Source organism: Carassius gibelio, chromosome B3 (genome assembly GCF_023724105.1).
Source record: "Carassius gibelio isolate Cgi1373 ecotype wild population from Czech Republic chromosome B3, carGib1.2-hapl.c, whole genome shotgun sequence".
Taxonomy (NCBI): Eukaryota; Metazoa; Chordata; class Actinopteri; order Cypriniformes; family Cyprinidae; genus Carassius; species Carassius gibelio.
In genome coordinates this window covers 54843690-54861965 of record NC_068398.1, presented here as the reverse complement: position 1 = coordinate 54861965, position 18276 = coordinate 54843690, and positions in this window count along the sequence as shown.

Genomic DNA, 18276 nt, shown 5'->3' with positions numbered 1-18276 from the left:
ATAAAAATAATAATAATAATACAAGACGTAGTCAGCTACACGATGAACTATCAATATTATTAATTAAGTTATTATATGATTCAGTCACACATTTAGCAATAATTGTTAGTTCTGTTTGTTGATTCAAGGTTAGCATCATCTGAGGTCCTCTGAGGGTCATGCATAATAGGCCGCAGATTAGATGAGTTTGCCCTTCGGCTTGAGAAGGCCTTAGACTTTCTATCACGTGATAAACCTGAAATAGAGAAAGCTACAGGCACACTGGGTTTCCGCTTGTTCTGTAAGCATTTGTGAATGTTGCTGTTATTATAGTATTTACATACTGAAATACTTTATTCACAAAGTGAAGGTGGAGCGTGTTTCTGGTATCAGTGCGTGAGTAGGGGAAGTTGTTGCTGCTCACAGACTCGAGACAGAGATGTTTCACCCGACAAGGTCCTCCGTCCATGACACTGGCTCACTGCTGAGCTGCCAGTTTTAATCTTAACAGCTCTTAACGCTGAGTGGATAGTTAGATGCATGATGGGCTAGTATTAAATAAATAAATTAATTAATTAAAAATAAAGGTCTTTCCAGCATCAAGGTAATAACATTACTGTTTTTTTAAACATCTTGTTGCAGATTTAAATTTGACTGCTAAATGAATGATAAAGAACTATGTTAAAACTTGTTTTGTAAAATTTCTTCGTCATTTGAATATTGATTAAAAAAAAAAAAAAATTCCCATATGCTATTACCCAACTTTAAAAGCAAGTAAAGAAGGCTCCCTTTAAAATCACTGAAGTTGTCAATTACTAAAGCTCTTTTTTATATTGTGTGAATTTTGTTGATGATAATGAGAGAACTTGAGTTTAATCTTGAGGACGTTTTATTAATCCTTCTATTCTTTAGAGTTTCAAAGATTTAATCATGCAGGTTTAATTTTATTTGTTTCTTGTTTTAGGCAAATTAGGTCTAAATAATGGGAACGAAATTATACAGTGCTTCACGTTTAAACATGCAACAATTTCTTAATCAGTTTACAGACAAATGTCTTTTCCCCAATAAGTTACGTCAAAATAAAGGACAGGTAATGAATAACAAAAATGCATGTTGTTTTATTAAAGGAAAAACATATTTATATTTAAAATATAAATTAAAATATAGGCATAATATTTGAAAATATTGACATTTTGCATATTAATCCATGTAGCCTACCCCCCTAAAATAGGCTACCACTTTTAATGCTCCAATGCAAAGTAAAGCACAATTTCTTTTAAATAATATTATGCATAATGAATATAATATAAATAATACTGACACCTTTTAAATGTGTCAAATCTAAAATATGGTTTAATAGCATGTAGCTTAGAAAATATAAGCACAGACTCAGGCACAGGCTTGACATTTATCCTCCTTGAATTCATTCTAATAAATGCACATAACTTCATAAATACCAAACTTTCACCTGTGAATATTAAATATATTAAATATTTAAACTATAGTGTTTTTCTTTCATTTTCTGTGACTGAAGCAGTCAAATGTAACACATCAGCAAGGCAAAACATATTTACGTCTATATGCGAAAATGTGCTGTGATGCGCTTGTTGTGGTTAACTTGTGGTTAAAGCACCACTCAGCAGTCAAAAGCTGCAAATGCACTTTACAAACGCTTAAGTGGTGGTACCCGCGGCGGTAAAAAGGGACTTTTGAATGTCTACTTACTGTATGCACCACATTTTTGGCATTCACAAAAGATATGTATAATAATAATAAAAATAATAATAATATACTATGGCGCATCGCACCCCACCTGGCAATGTTCAGTGAGCATGTTTCAGTACTTATTAATCTTTCTTAACCCTCTGACCCTCTTCGTTTGGGAGTAACACTTACCTTCTTCGCAGTCAAAAGTGACCGAAGCCTTGAAATGTTACTTTTTTTTTCTTCAGGAAAACCAATGTAATATTTTTGTTCAATAATATTTTTTGATTATTATATATGATTTTTAGGGAATTTTATGATACTGTGCAATATTTATAAAATTTTAATGAGCTATCTTCTCCATTAGAATTACTATATATTTTTTAATCTCTTTATTTATTTACTTTTTTTTAATAAATGCAATAGTTCACATTAAAATAGAGTGAAAGCATTTAAAATCAATTTTTATGTGAGAATTGGGCAATCTGAAGGCATTCAAAAAGTAAAAACTTGTGTAATGTTGCATAACCTCTTGTATTAACACCCTATATATACAGAGGCTTTTGGATTCACATAGTTTTTTAGACCTCATCTCTTAATTGTTTTTAGATTTTGCATTTAGATATATATCTAGACATTCTAAAAGATTACTTTTTGTCAAGATTTAGATATTTTTGGTTAGATAAGTATCAGGTTTTACATTAAGATTACAGTCAAACATTAAAATCTTGTTAGAAAGGGAACACATAGAAAGCATTTTTGTTATTCAGTATTTGATAACTGAAATAGAACAGAATAAGGAATGAAAAGTGATCATTCAAAACACTATACAAACATTTTGTAACTAATTAATATTTTATTCAATGTACTTAAATTTTAGAGAGAGAGAATGAGAATCTCTTGGATTTTTTGATTTAGGATTTATTGATTTTATTTCAATAACTTGAAAAAAAAAAGTTTATTCTGATGCAGTCTTACCAGTTAATTTATGTGTGTGTGTAAGAGAGAGAGATAGAGAGAAAGCAAGCCTTTTGTTTTTTAGTTTTCATTTATTGATTTTAAATATTCTCACGTGTTCTCTTGCAGTCTTACCGGTTCTTTTCTGTCTGTGTGTGTATGTGTATGTGTGTGTGTGTGAGAGAGAGAGAGAGAGAGAGAGAGAGAGAGAGAGAGAGAGAGAGAGAGAGAGAGAGAGCACCCCTTTTGTTTTTTTTCCATTTATTGATTGCACTCCTGATATTCTGGAGAGTCAACCCTTGATTGCTGCACACTTTTTTCCTGACCAGTGGCTGATTTTTTGTTTGTACCACCAAAAGATTCACTGAGTTTTCAAATGTTTTCGTATTTCCCATTCATTTCCTATGTCGGTCATTCCTGACCGAGAAGGTAAGTGGTAAGGTTAAGAAGGTAAGTGTAAGTGTGACTATTTTTTTTTGGACTCTTTAACATATCCAAATCATGTCCATGATTTTTATTTTTTTTGTGTGTTCATATTGCTAATGTGACAACAGTCACCAAGTGCCATCTCATTCCGTTTAAGGTACGGTTTTGTAAAATTTCAAAATATAAACATTTTCGGTCAAAAATGACCGAAAAGTGCCAGAGGATCAGTGTTAGTTAATGAGAATACAGTTGTACATTTAACTGTTATTTTGCATTATTGACACACTGTTTTCCAAATGAATGTTGTTCAGTTGCTTTGATGCAATCCTTTTTGTTGAAAGCACTATATAAATAAAGTTTACTTGACTTGACTTAATTGTTAGTTCATGTTAATTAAGAGTGCATTAACTGTTAACTGTTAACACAATTGTTGATTTTAATAATGAATTAGTAAAAGCTGAAATTAGCATGAACTAAGAAGAATACATTTTTAGTTAGTTAACCAATGGTAATAACTAATGAACCTTATTTTAAAGTGTTACCAGTATTAACACAAATTCTGTTCAGTGTGGTTATTTTATTGGATTTTTTTTTTTTATTCAGTATCATTAAAATTTAGTTCACTTGAAAAAGTTTTAATAAATAAATGTATATTATTTAATAACAACCTTACAAAGCATTTTAGATTTTCAGCCGAGTGCATCCAGAATTCATTTTGGCCCAGAATTTAAATTTTGGTGCTGTTTTATTTTATTTTTATTTTATTGCTGAAAGGTCTGAACAACAGCACTGTAATATTACAATATATTGTAAGACGATAACAATATATTTAAAATCGCAATAATATTGTATTGTGAGACAAGTATCGTGATAATATCGTATTGCGTGGCCTCTGGTGAGCCCTACCCCTACTTATATGTTTAATAATCACTATAAATCTCGGGTGTCCAAGCCTGCTATTTATCAATGTAGATTATTCCAATTAAGATGGAAACAAAACATGACAAAATATATCAAATAACTTACAGAGCTCTTTTAGAGGTTTTGATGACTGCTGATAATCTAATTAGATACTCGTCTGATTTCTTGAATTTCTGAAGCTCAAATTCCTCCAGCTCCTCCTCTGATGTCAACAACACAAAGACCAAAGCAGACCACTGGGCAGGTGAAAGTTCAGCAGACGAGAGACTTCCTTTGCTAAGGTGGGTCTGAATGTCTTTCACCAGAGTTTGGTCATTCAGTTCATTCAGACAGTAGAACAGATTGATGGATTTCTCTGGAGACAGATTAGCTTCAAATTTCTGCTTGATGTACTGAAGTATTTCCGTTTTGCTCTGGTCATTTCCATTATGCTGTGTCAACAGACCCTGTAAGAGTCTCTGATTGGACTGGAGTGACAAACCAAGGAGGAATCGAAGAAAAAGATCAAGGTGTCCATTATCACTCTCTAGTGTCTTATCCACTGCAGTCTTGAGTAAATCAGTCATGGTTTCACTTTTGTTTTCCTGTTCTGTAGAGTCTTGATCAAACACATATTTCTTGTTGATGTCTAGAAACAGATGTGCATAAAGGGCTGCAATAAACTCTTGAATGCTCAAGTGAACAAAGCAGTACATGGTACCAAGAACGATCCCTATTTCCTCCTTAAAGATCTGGGTACACATGCCGGAGTACACTGATGCCTTATAGACGTCAATACCACAGGCTTCCAGATCTGTGTCTTAGAAGATCACATTGTTTCTCTCCAGCTCATCAAACGCCAGTTTCCCCAGTGAAAAGATGGCTTCTTTATCCCAGGAAACATCTGGTGTATATTCTCCATCATACTTTCGTCTCCTCTGTTGGATCTGAAATCTGAGGAAGTGTGTGTACATTTGTGTCAGAGTCTTAGGAGTGTCTTCAGTATTTGACGTCTGCAGTGTTTTGGAGGCATCGTCAGCCTGATTGCTTTTCACAACATTATTTCTTTTCTCCTCTAAAATGTTCTGGAGAACAGTGGCTGAAATCCAGCAGAAGACTGGGATGTGACACATGATAAAGAGACTCTTTGATTGTTTAACATCTATGATTTCTTTGGCCTGATTCTCATCCATTAATTTTTTTCTGAAGTACTCCTCCTTTTGAGCATCATTGAACCCTCGTATCTCTGTTAGCCGGTCAATACAGTCAGGAGGAATATTACCGGCAGCTGCTGGTCTGCTGGTGATCCAGATGAGAGCAGAAGGAAGCAGATTTCCAGACAGTAGAGTGTTAGATCAAGATCTGAGTCTTTCACAAAGTATTGTAAGTTCTCTTTTTGTAATATTTTCTTAAACTTTTCCAGTTCTTCTTTCAGAAATGTGATTATTTTGGTTTCAAGATCCTACAAAGCATGCCAAAAATCAATGACAGAAAACCTTCACACCTATTGTCACGATCATTACATGGAGTGCCCATGAACTTTTGTAGAGGGCACTCCAATCAGGGCTATTCCACACTCACCACCAGATGTCACTCGGACTCTAGCACCTCTTTTCTGTTGCACCACACCCTAACTACATTTCCCATTAGTCTCTGCATCACAATCACCCTGCCACACCTGCACATCATTCCTCAATCAATCTCCTTGCCACACCTGCACCTCATTTACACACACATAAGCAGCACACTCACTCTCACTCACTGCGAAGTCTTGTTTAGCCAGTCTGACATTTCCGAGCGTTTTCCTTGTGTTTCCCTTCTGTACCTGACCTTTGGATTGTTTATACCGACTCTGATTCTCTGCTGCCTGCCCCTGACATCTGCTTGTTCCTGTTATCGATTCTGATTATCCCCACATACCTGACGCCGTTACTGATCATTGCCTGTCTGACCATTCTCATTAAAAGTTCTGCACATGGATCCGAATCTCTCTGTCTCATCATTACAGAAGACTTCGCCAAAACAGGATCCAGCAGCTTTCTTGAACCCCAGACCAGGTATGGATTCAGCTAACAGTTCTTGCAACCCTATAAAGGTGCTATGCTCCATCTTTCAATATGGTAGACCAATTGAGCTCTTTGTGGAGGATTTCATTCAGTATAGTCACCTTTTGCCTGGGGATGAGGATCTGGTAAAGGACTGTTTCTGGAGTGGTCTTGATACTAGGATAAGCTTGAGTTTACCGGAGGGAGACCCTAGCTGGACCCTGGGACAGTTTATTGACTTTGTGTTGGAGTTTTGTGGCTCTCCCTTTACAGTTGAGGAGGTTACTTCCCCAACGTATCCAGCTCCTATCTGTAAGATGGCCGCCAGCCCAGCGCCACAGCACAAGATGTCCGCCAGCCCAGCGCCACAGCACAAGATGGCCGCCAGCCCAGCGTCACAGCACAAGATGGCCGACAGCCCAGCGCCACAGCACAAGATGGCCGACTCAACGCCTGAGTCGCCAGTCCAGGTGCCACCGATTCGCCGTCATGGAGGACGAGGAGACGGGCGCCTACTGTTCCTCAAGGCCTGGAGAGCGTTCCCGAGCGGGCCGCTGCCGTCCAGGAGGACATTCCCGAGCGGACCGCTGCCGCCCCCGAGGTGGTGCCCGATGCTGTTCCGGTGACTGAGGTGGTGTCCGATTCCGAGGCGGTGCTCGTTGCTGTTCCAGAGACCGAGGTGGTGCCCGATGCCGAGACAGTGCCCAATGCTGTTCCAGAGGTTGAGGCGGTGGCCGATGCTGTTCCAGAGACCGAGGTGGTGCCCGATGCAGAGGCGGTACCCGATGCTGTTCTGGAGGCCGAGACCGTGCCCGAAGCCAAGGCACCTCGGGTCTTCACAGACAGTCCGGAGTCGAGTCAGTTCCCAGTGGACCCTCCAGAGTCGAGTCAGTTCCCAGTGGACCCTCCAGAGTCGAGTCAGTTCCCAGTGGACCCTCCAGAGTCGAGTCAGTTCCCAGTGGACCCTCCAGAGTCAGGGCTAGTCACCGTTGATCAGGTCACCATTGATTTCCAAGAACCTAGTCAGGTCACCGTTGACCATCCAGAGATGGGTCAAGTCACCTCTAACACCCAAGAGTCAAGTAAAACAACAGTTAAACTTCATGAGCAAAGTCAAGTCACCAATGATCTTCATGAGCAAAGTCAGGTCACCATTAACCTCCGTGAACCAAGTCAAGTCACAGTTGATCTTCATGAGCAAAGTCAAGTCACCAATGATCTTCCTGAGCAAAGTCAAGTCACCAATGATCTTCATGAGCAAAGTCAAGTCACCAATGATCTTCATGAGCAAGGTCAAGTCACCAATGATCTTCATGAGCAAGGTCAAGTCACCTATGATCTTCATGAGCAAAGGCAAGTCACCATTAACCTCCGTGAACCAAGTCAAGTCACAGTTGATCTTCATGAGCAAAGTCAAATCACCAATGATCTTCATGAGCAAAGTCAAGTCACCAATGATCTTCATGAGCAAGGTCAAGTCACCAATGATCTTCATGAGCAAGGTCAAGTCACCAATGATCTTCATGAGCAAAGGCAAGTCACCATTAACCTCCATGAACTAAGTCAAGTCACAGTTGATCCTCAGGAGCACAGTCAAGTCACCAACGATCTTCATGAACCCAGTCAAGTCACAGTTGATCTTCATGAACCCAGTCAAATCACCACAGATCTACCAGAGCTTCGTCACATCTCAGCCGAACTCCCAGAGCCTCGTCACAACTCAGAGCTCTTGTCCTATCCTGTCACGGCCAGGGAGGCCGTCAATGAGCTGTCATTCATTCCGGTCAGGGCTACGGGGACCATACACCAACTCTCCGTCTGTCCTGTCATGGCCACGGAGGCCAGCTACCATCTCATCACGGCCACGGAGGCCGCTATTAACCTGTTTATGTTCACTGTTTCAGTCCCACCTGACCAGATTTGCTTTCCTGTGCCATCAACTCTACTGTGGTGGTCGTCTGGTCCGCCCTGGTGGGCTTCTGCCCCATCATCTCGGCTGTGGTGGTCCTCTGCTCCGCCCTGGTGGGCTTCTGTCCCCTCTTCTCAGCTGTGGTGGTCGTCTGCTCCACCCTGGTGGGCTCCAGCTCAACCTGCTCCGCTCTGGTGGGCTCCCACGCCACCTGCTCTGCCTTGGTGAACCCCTGTTCCCGAGTTAGGCCCACGGCGGGTACCTGTTTCCTCTGTCAGGCCAAGGAAGGGCCCTTGTTTCCAATGTCAGGTCCAGGAGAGACTCCTGATCTCCATGTTAGGCCCAGTTCTGCCTGCTCTGCCCCAGTCCTCGACCACTCCACATCCTCATGGACCTGGCCCTCCGTCCCTCCCCCTGTTCTGCCTCCGCTCCACCGCCCTCCTAGATTGTTTTGAGCATCTGGAAGCCGCTCCTTTGTGGGGGGGCTATGTCACGATCATTACATGGAGTGCCCATGAACTTTTGTAGAGGGCACTCCAATCAGGACTATACCACACTCACCACCAGATGTCACTCGGACTCTAGCACCTCTTATCTGTTGCACCACACCCTAACTACATTTCCCATTAGTCTCTGCATCACAATCACCCTGCCACACCTGCACATCATTCCTCAATCAATCTCCTTGCCACACCTGCACCTCATTTACACACACATAAGCAGCACACTCACTCTCACTCACTGCGAAGTCTTGTTTAGCCAGTCTGACATTTCCGAGCGTTTTCCTTGTGTTTCCCTTCTGTACCTGACCTTTGGATTGTTTATACCTACTCTGATTCTCTGCTGCCTGCCCCTGACATCTGCTTGTTCCTGTTATCGATTCTGATTATCCCCACATACCTGACGCCGTTACTGATCATTGCCTGTCTGACCATTCTCATTAAAAGTTCTGCACATGGATCCGAATCTCTCTGTCTCATCATTACACCTATATTGGTTAAAATATAATGAATAAAATTTAAATAGAAAATAATGATAAAAATCAAGTTGAGACAAATGTTAATTAGATGTAAATGAATAAAAATAGGTTCTCATTCTTATTTTATAGGTTCTTAAAAATTAAATTTTGAAATAAAAGTTCTGTCACACTCTTATTCAATAACATATTTGTTTATTATAATGATTCAATATTCTTGAAAATGAGTTTTATTACCTGGAAGATCTGCAGGAGACTGTCTGTAAAATTATTGTGTTTCTTGTGAGACTGTATATCTTGATTTAATGTTTCATACTGAAGCCTGATAGTAAATAAAATAAATCTAAATACTTAATTTTTAAGTTAAATAATTTTATATTAAATTATAAATATGACCAAAAATATGTCCAAAATATATTTTTAGCTATGAGGAAATCAATACTGTGATAAATTTATGGACTATAAGTTTTATGATAAATACTCACTGATACCCTACACAGGATATGTGTAAACAAAAATAAGAATCAGATCAAATACCGTTCGGTTTGTGATGCTGTTTCTTCACTGAAGCCTGGTACATTACCCTTTGACCAGTCACTCTTCACAAACACAGAGCTGGACACATGTGAGCCTGATCTTCCACTAATGACACAAAGAACAAAAGACTTTACTACAGGAACTACTTCAGTCTCATTTAAAGAGCTTTACTGTCGATGATGGTAATGAAGCACAGTATAGGCATGCAATTGTCCATTTATGACTATGGATAGATGGAAAGATATACTCATGTTTGGCTGCATGATCTATTTTCCATGGTTAATGTATACCTCCTTGTGTCTGCTTGTGTAATTGTGTTAATGGAAAGAAGCTCCAAACTGAATTCAATAAAAGTCAGTGATTTGTTGTTTTATTTCATTCATTTATATTACAAGCATCTTAGTAGACAAATAAGACAACACAATATTATGGGCCCTATCATACACCTAGCGCAATGCGACGCAAGGTGCAGCGCAAGTGTGTTTGTTAGTTTCAGTCCGACGCCATTCGCATTTCCCCATCCATTAACCCTCCTCGTTATTTGACAGTGAAGAAATCAATAAACTTTTATTTCTATTGGCCAGTGATGATTCTGAAAGGACATACCTGTAAACCGTTGCTATAGTAACGAACACAATTTCATGATAATTGTGCTCTTATTTTAGTGCAGTCTCACAGCTACTGTAAAATATTGAGATAAACTTTATAAAGTATCATCTATTTATATTAAATTGGTATCTTCTCCGATATCCATTTTGTGACCATTGAGCCGATTCTCTTCAATCAGCTGGAATGATTCGGGACATTCTACGTTTAATGTGGCATTAAAACTGTGTTTTTAAAAGACCAAACTCAGTAAAAAAATTAATAATAAAGCATTCTATTCACTGACAGTTCGATGAGTCCAGAATAAGAATGTAATGTGTTTAATTACGTGTTAAGCGTTTTCCTCCCATTAGACTAAAAGCAAAATGCGTAACATGGCGTAATGCATTAAACGTGTTTTAAAAAGACCAAACTCAGTAAACATTTTTAATAACACATTTTATTTACAGACAAGCAGGTTATGGGTGGAAATTAAAGGCTTTGTGTTTGTATTCTGCTTGTCTGTGAATAGAATGCTTTATTAATAATTTGTTAACTGAGTTTGGTCTTTTTAAAACACTGTTTTAATGCATAAAGCCACGTACTTTCACGTTAAGCGTGCTTTTAGAATGACCCAATTATTCATTTGTGAATTAATCTGGTCAAGAAGAGTAAACTTGCAGCAGCTAACATCTCTTGATTCAATAAATCAGACATAGTAAATCAAGTTAACAATAAAAAAAACTGCATTATAGTAAAGGCTTTGTAAAACTGTACAGCATTTTTAGCTTTTTAAACAGCATTCTCCATCCTACACCAACTACGCACACAATTCCTATCATGTGTGTCTTTGAAAGACGATCGAACCAATCAGAGGAGGTATGGGGCGGGGCTACACGTGCAACCCCGCCTCAGGTGCAGCCCCGCCTCGATCTGCAGGCTGCAGCCGGGTGTACTTGGATGTGTTAGATTTGATGGCTTCAGTAAGGGAAAATTAAGAAAAACACTGTAGTTAAAATATTTAATATCCACAGACGAAAGTTTGGTACTTATGAAGTTATGTGCATTTCTTAGAACGAATTCAAGTAGGATAAATGTCAAGCCTGTGCCTGAACCTGTGATTATATTTTCTCTAATCTACATGGTATTAAACCATATGTTAGATTTGACACATTTAAAATGTGTGCAGTTATTATTTATATTATATTAATTATGCGTTATATTATTCAAAAGAAATTGTGGTTTACTTTGCATCGGAGCATTAAAAGTGGTAGCCTATTTTAGGGGGGTAGGCTACATGGATTAATATGCAAAATGTCAATATTTTCATATATTATGCCTATATTTTAAATTATATTTTCAATATAAATATATATTTTTCCTTTAATCAAACAACATGCATTTTTGTTATTCATTACCTGTCCTTTAACTTACTGGGGAAAGACATTTGTCTGTAAACTGATTAAGAAATTGTTGCATGTTTAAACATAAAGCGCTGTATAATTTCGTCCATGAGGGAGCGGAGGAGTCGGCGCCGTTCGCCAGGGGGCCGGAGCCTGCTGCCTCCCTGAAGGAATCCGGAGAGGCAGGGAACGGGGGACTCCTGCCGGCTGCCCAAAACCGGAGGAGCCGTCGCCGTCCGCCGAGGGCCGTCCAGTGTCACCGCCAGGCACCACGGAGGAGATCACCCAGCTGGTGGAGGGCCGAGAACCGGAGAACCAGGCTGTCTGGGAACCGGATTTTTTTTCTCTCTCTCTCCCCTCTCTCATCTGTCGCTCCTCCTTCCATCTCCTTTTCTCTCGCCTCGTCTGTCCTACCCCCAGGTTCCCGCAGGTCCCCGTGAGCGGTTCCCCCCGGAGGGAGGGGGGGGGGGAGTAGAGTGCAGTCTCGGGAGAACCCCCCGGCCTGCGAGGGGTGATGGGGGTATGTGGCGAGTGTGGCGGGGCCGAGAGGCGTGGGAACGAGGAGTGAGGCCAGGTGTAGTGATTGGAGATGAGCTGCACCTGCGCCCCACCGCCGGTCTCGAGTCCCACGTAGGAGATGGAAGGGTATAAAACTGGAGCGATGATAGTGAAGGACGAGAGAGGAACAGGCCTGGGATCTTAGTTTATGTTTTGGTTTTTATTTATGCGCACCAGTCATCCGTGAGCGGCTGGTGCGCTGTTTTGTGTTTATTTTGAATATTTAAGTGATGTTTGATTGGGCGCCGGTTCCCCCTCCTTCTGGATGAATATGAAGGTTATATCATTACACAAGCTTCAGTGGATATGGTGCATGTTCATATCTCTGTGCAGTAAGTGAAACAGGGCAGGTCAGTTGCTCACTCATTATCGGGAAAGCGAGAGTAGCCCCTACCAAGTTAACGACTATCCCAAGGCTTGAACTGTCATCAGCTGTGACTTCGGTCCGTAATGGTGATGTCATCAGAAGGAAACTTGAAGTTGAAAACCTGCAAGAATATTACTGGACTGATTCGATGGTGGTTCTTGGCTATGTGAATAACGATGCCAAGAGTTTCACACGTTTGTAGCCAACCGAATTCAACGCATAAAATCTGTACAGACCCTGAACAATGGCATCATGTCAGCTCTGAAAACAATCCTGCTGATCACGCCTCACGAGTGCTGAGTGCCATTCAGCTAAAAGAGTCTAACTGGCAAAAGGGACCCGATTTTCTGTGGCAGAGAAATCTCCCACACAAAGAGGAAACGGGTGGGAGAAATAGAAATGACTGACCCAGAGCTTAGGAAAGTACACGTTTGCACAGTTAAGAAGGAAGTGAATTCAATGGTGAACCACTTTACAAAATTTTCAGATTGGTCCAGGGCAGTGAAGACTGTCGCCAGGCTTAAGAGATTCATCAGAGAATTCAAGAAAGTTCAGCCAAGAACGAATGAAGCAACTAGTCTTGAAGAAATAAAAGAATCTGAAATAGCCATTATCAAACTGGTGCAAGAAGACGCCTTTGCTGAAGATATCCAAAAGTTCAAACTCCAGAAAGAAAGTATTCTGAACAAGCACAACAGTTTGCGTAAGTTAAATGCCTTCTTGGACAAGAATATTGTCCTCAGGGTGGGAGGACGACTATCTCAATCAACATTGCATCATGACGTTAAGCATCCCATAATACTTCCGAAGAAATCTCACGTGTCAGCCTTGCTCGTTAAACATCATCATGAACGTGTACATCACCAAGGAAGAGGCATAACCATGAATGAGTTGCGTGCAAATGGGGTATGGATCTTGGGATGTGGAAACGTGGTCTCTTCACACACCTACAAGTGTGTAAAATGTAGAAGATACAGAAGAGCTACTGAGGTTCAGCGGATGACAATGCTCGAAGAAATGAATGGAAGCTTGCAAGAGCTTACCCTAGTTCGGATGGCATTGTGCGAAAGGTGAAGCTACTAGTCAGTGACACTACATTTGTTAAGGGAAAACCACAAACTAGATCAGTTTACCTAGAAAGGCCTATTCACAAGGTAGTTACTTTACTTGAAGCCAATTAAGTCACATACACATCACGACTAAACTCATTTAGGACTAAAGGGCATGAATCTAATTCTTTTCATATACTGTATTCTAAGAAAATTCTCACATTTCGAGTAAATGAGTGATTTTGGTGGGAGTGTAATTGCTGTTAAGCAGTTTTCTTTGCAGTTGTTTAATAATTCATTTATAATTAAATCCATGATTTCATACATTCATCTGTTAGAGGTACCATGTGGTAAAATGTGTATTTGATGTAATGTTATGTAAATTCATTTATGTATCTTTAAATGTAAGGAGCGAGAATGGGTCACTTTAGCGGAAATGACGAAATATATTGCATTGCCCGCATGGACTGATGAGGAGTGGACGCATAACGAGGCTCCTTTGAATCTCATTCAGTTACTTGTTACCTACCCTTTTAAAATACATTTTGTAGTTGTCTGTCGACCCCCAGGACCACTGGGTAACTTTTTGGATGAATTAGATGTGTTGCTTTCAACCTTTTCTGAGGATGGTCCTCCCATAGTTATGCTTGGAGATTTCAACTCCATCTAGATAACCCTCTGTATGCTGATTTCCACACTCTGCTTGCCTCTTTTGATCTCAATCGAGTGTCAACTACTGCTACTCACAAATCAGCCAACCAACTGGACCTTATTTATACACGAAACTGCTCTACTGATCATGTTCTGGTTACTACACTGCACACGTCGGATGACTTCCTCCTCACGCTTAACCTCAACATGGTCCCTGACACTTCACTTACCCCTCCACATGTCATCTTTCGACGTAACCTACGCACACTTTCACCCTCACGGCTTTCTTCACTTCCTTCCCCTAAACTGTTTTCATCTTTGGATGCTAACAGTGCTACTGATACTTTCTGCTCCACTCTTACATCTTGTTTAGACACTGTTTGCACCTTATCTTCCAGGCCAGCCCGTAACACCCCTTCTGCCCCTTGGTTATCTGATGTTCTATGCGAACACCGTTCTAAGCTTAGAGCTGTTGAAAGGGTGTGGCGCAAATCCAGAAATTCTACTGACCTTAATATGTATCAGTCACTCCTATCTTCTTTCTCTGCTAATGTCTCCACCGCTAAAATGACATACTACCATAACAAAATTAACAATTCGTCTAACTCTTGCATGCTTTTTAAAACATTTTCCTCACTTCTTTGTCCTCCTCCTCCCCCTCCTGCTTCATCTCTAATAGCTGACAACTTTGCAACGTTTTTCATTAAGAAAATTAAACACATTAGTGCACAACTTTCCACACCACAATCAGTCAAGCTCATATCACCAGCAAACTTACACTCATTTACATCCTTCTCTTCACTCTCTGAGGCAGAAGTCTCAAAACTCATCCTTTCTAATCACCCTACAACTTGCCCGCTTGATCCTATTCCATCTCATCTCCTTCAAGCCATTTCTCCTGCAGTTGTACCTGCACTCACTCACATCATCAACACATCCCTACACACTGGTGTTTTTCCCTCATCATTTAGACAGGCACATATAACTCCACTACTTAAAAACCCAACCTCAATCCATCTCTTTTAGAGAACTACAGACCAGTTTCCCTTCTTCCTTTCATTGCAACTGTGTTGTTTCATTGCGACCAAGTCTCTACATTTCTCACACACAACAACCTCCTTGACAGCAACCAATCTGGCTTCAGAAGTGGACATTCAACTGAGACTGCCTTGCTCTCAGTTGTTGAAGCTCTAAGACTAGCAAGAGCGGAATCCAAATCTTCAGTACTTATCCTGCTTGATCTGTCCGCTGCTTTTGACACGGTTAACCACCAGATCAACCCTACTGGCAAAAGGCATCTCAGGAACCACACTTCAATGGTTTGAGTCTTACCTATCAGATAGTTCCTTCAAAGTATCTTGGAGAGGTGAAGTGTCCAATTCACAACATCTAACTACTGGGGTGCCTCAGGGCTCAGTTCTTGGACCACTCCTCTTCTCTGTCTACATGGCATCATTAGGTTCTGTCATTCAGAAACATGGCTTTTCATACCTCTGCTATGCTGATGACACTCAACTCTACCTCTCATTCCATCCTGACGATCCGACAGTAGCTATTCACATCTCAGCTTGTCTAACAGACATTTCTTCCTGGATGATGGACCTTCAACTCAACCTTGCCAAGACAGAACTGCTTGTGATTCCAGCAATTTCACTATCAACTTAGGCACATCAACCATATCTCCTTCAAAAACAGCCAGAAGCCTTGGAGTTATGATTGATGATCAGCTGACTTTCTCAGACCACATTGCTAAAACTGTCCGATCCTGCAGATTTGCTTTATTCAACATCATGAAGATCAAGCCCTTTCTTTTGGAACATGCTGCACAACTCCTTGATCAAGCTCTTGTTCTGTCCAGGCTGGACTATTGCAATGCCCTCTTGGCAGGTGTTCCAGCCAATTCTATCAAACCTTTGCAATTAATTCAGAACGCGGCACTAAGATAAATTTTCAGACTTATGTGCCCTCTAGAAGCTTGCGTTCTGCAAGTGAACGTCACTTGATTGTGCCATCCTAAAGAAGCACAAAGTCACTTTTACGGACTTTTAAATTAAGTGTTCCCTCCTGGTGGAATGACCTCCCCAACTCAATCCAGACAGCTGAGTCTCTTCCATCTTTATTTGACCCTCTAACTTTAACACTCACTATTCTAATTCTATGCTTTAAAAAAAATCTAACTACCTTTCTAATCTTTTTAAATTCTATTTTCTTTCATTAATTATGCAATTGTATGTGTGTGTGTGTATGTGTACAGACCTCTAACACTAGCTTGCTCTATTCTTTTTTATTCTATATGTTTTCTTTATATTACATTATTTAAAATCCCATGCTAGGTGTACTGTGTTAACCTAACTGAGACTTGTTATAGCACTTATATATCATTGCTCTTTTTGTTGTTTTTGATTGCTTCCACTGTCCTCATCTCTAAGTCGCTTTGGATAAAAGCGTCTGCTAAATGAATAAATGTAATATATATATATATATATATATATATATATATATATATATATATATATAAATATAGCAAAATAAGCTCAAATTGAGGCAGCAGCATCTGTGGTGCTTGGCTTGTAGTGAGGTCATTAAATTCTAATACCAAGATTTTATCAAAGTCCACTAAAGGAAGTAGAACTTTTTGGTATTTTACTTTGAAATAGCCTTGCTAATAATATTCGGGGCTCGGACACACTTTTTTTTTGTTTAAATTAGATTAAAATACATAGTTTAGTATTCACACAACACATCTAATGACCATGCACTCCAGTTATATGTGATGAAATAAATAATCTTTTGTCTGAAATAATATGAACAGCAGCAGCTATGCTAAACTTTCTTCTTTTGATTTCCTGTCATCTCAGGATGGCCATCCCAAGGTTTCTAGAGATTACAGCAGCTCCAGACTGAATCCAAACTCACTTGTGAAGACTTCAAATGATGCCAACGCTCACAAAGACTACAGACGACAACAACTGTACATGAACACACAAAATATTGAACAAACAAAACAGATAATATCCTTATTTTGCCTATAAGAGTAAATTTAATGATTTTCAACCTGCTTTATTGCAATATCTCTAATATCTGTAAATGAACAGTATTTACGCTCTCTGAGTTATGTGAAACTACATGTCCAATTTTATTTGTAAGCAGCACTCTACAGGATGAGGAGTTTTAACAAAATGACACAATGCAGCATCTAAATGAAAACATGCTGTTTTGAATCAGTTTTGCTGACAAATAAACGGTATCTTGGAGAAAGAATAAACATTGTTCTTTTACAAATGTTACCAACAATATAAAAATACAAAATTGATTGAACATTTTTTAACTTACCCTTTAAAAATGTTGAAAGATAATGTTAATGTGAACTGAACACAAAACTAGAGACTTGTTTAGTAAGATTTTATCAGAAAATATTTTAGAATTTTTATCATGCAATTTAAAACATTTTAATTACTTATTTATAAATATATATATATATATATATATATATATATATATATATATGTGTGTGTGTGTGTGTGTGTGTGTGTGTGTGTGTGTAAATAAATATGTATAAAATATGTATATATTTTAATTGCTTTAATTATTATTTGCCTGGTTTTATTCTGTGTTTATGTAACTCTTTTTAAAAAGTTTTTGCCATAAAGTTAGCCTGCGATGCTGACAGCACTGAACACATGACTTTTTATTATGAACTAATAGATGGTCTTTCCCAATGAGTCTGTCACCTCTGGCTTGAAACATGCATTTTATGTAACCTACTTTGAAATAAGTATTGTAAAAAAGTGCTGTACTCATACAACATATAACCATGCAAGTAATGTAGTCGTGGTTATTTTGGTAGATACTAATGTTTTACTGCAACAGTCATAGTTAAACCATGGTGATTTTAGTAAAATTATGGTTGATTTTGTTTTTACTATGGTTTTACTGCAAAAGCTGTAGTAAAATCATGGTTGAATTTCAAAAGACTACAAATAATCCCGAATTATCCACTTTTGATCAAAGCATCGGGTAAATGTTAATGTATTTGTACATGTAATATGAAATAAATGAAAATATTAATAAAGTTGCATCTGTTCTTGAAAGAGGTGTGTATTGTTTTATTATATATGGTCCATAACGATGATCAAAACGCCGGTGAACCGCGTCCACGCAGAGCGGCCGGGATGCATCGGAGAGCATTTCCGATCAGAGGCCGACCTTGCGGCGAAATCTTTCCTATCA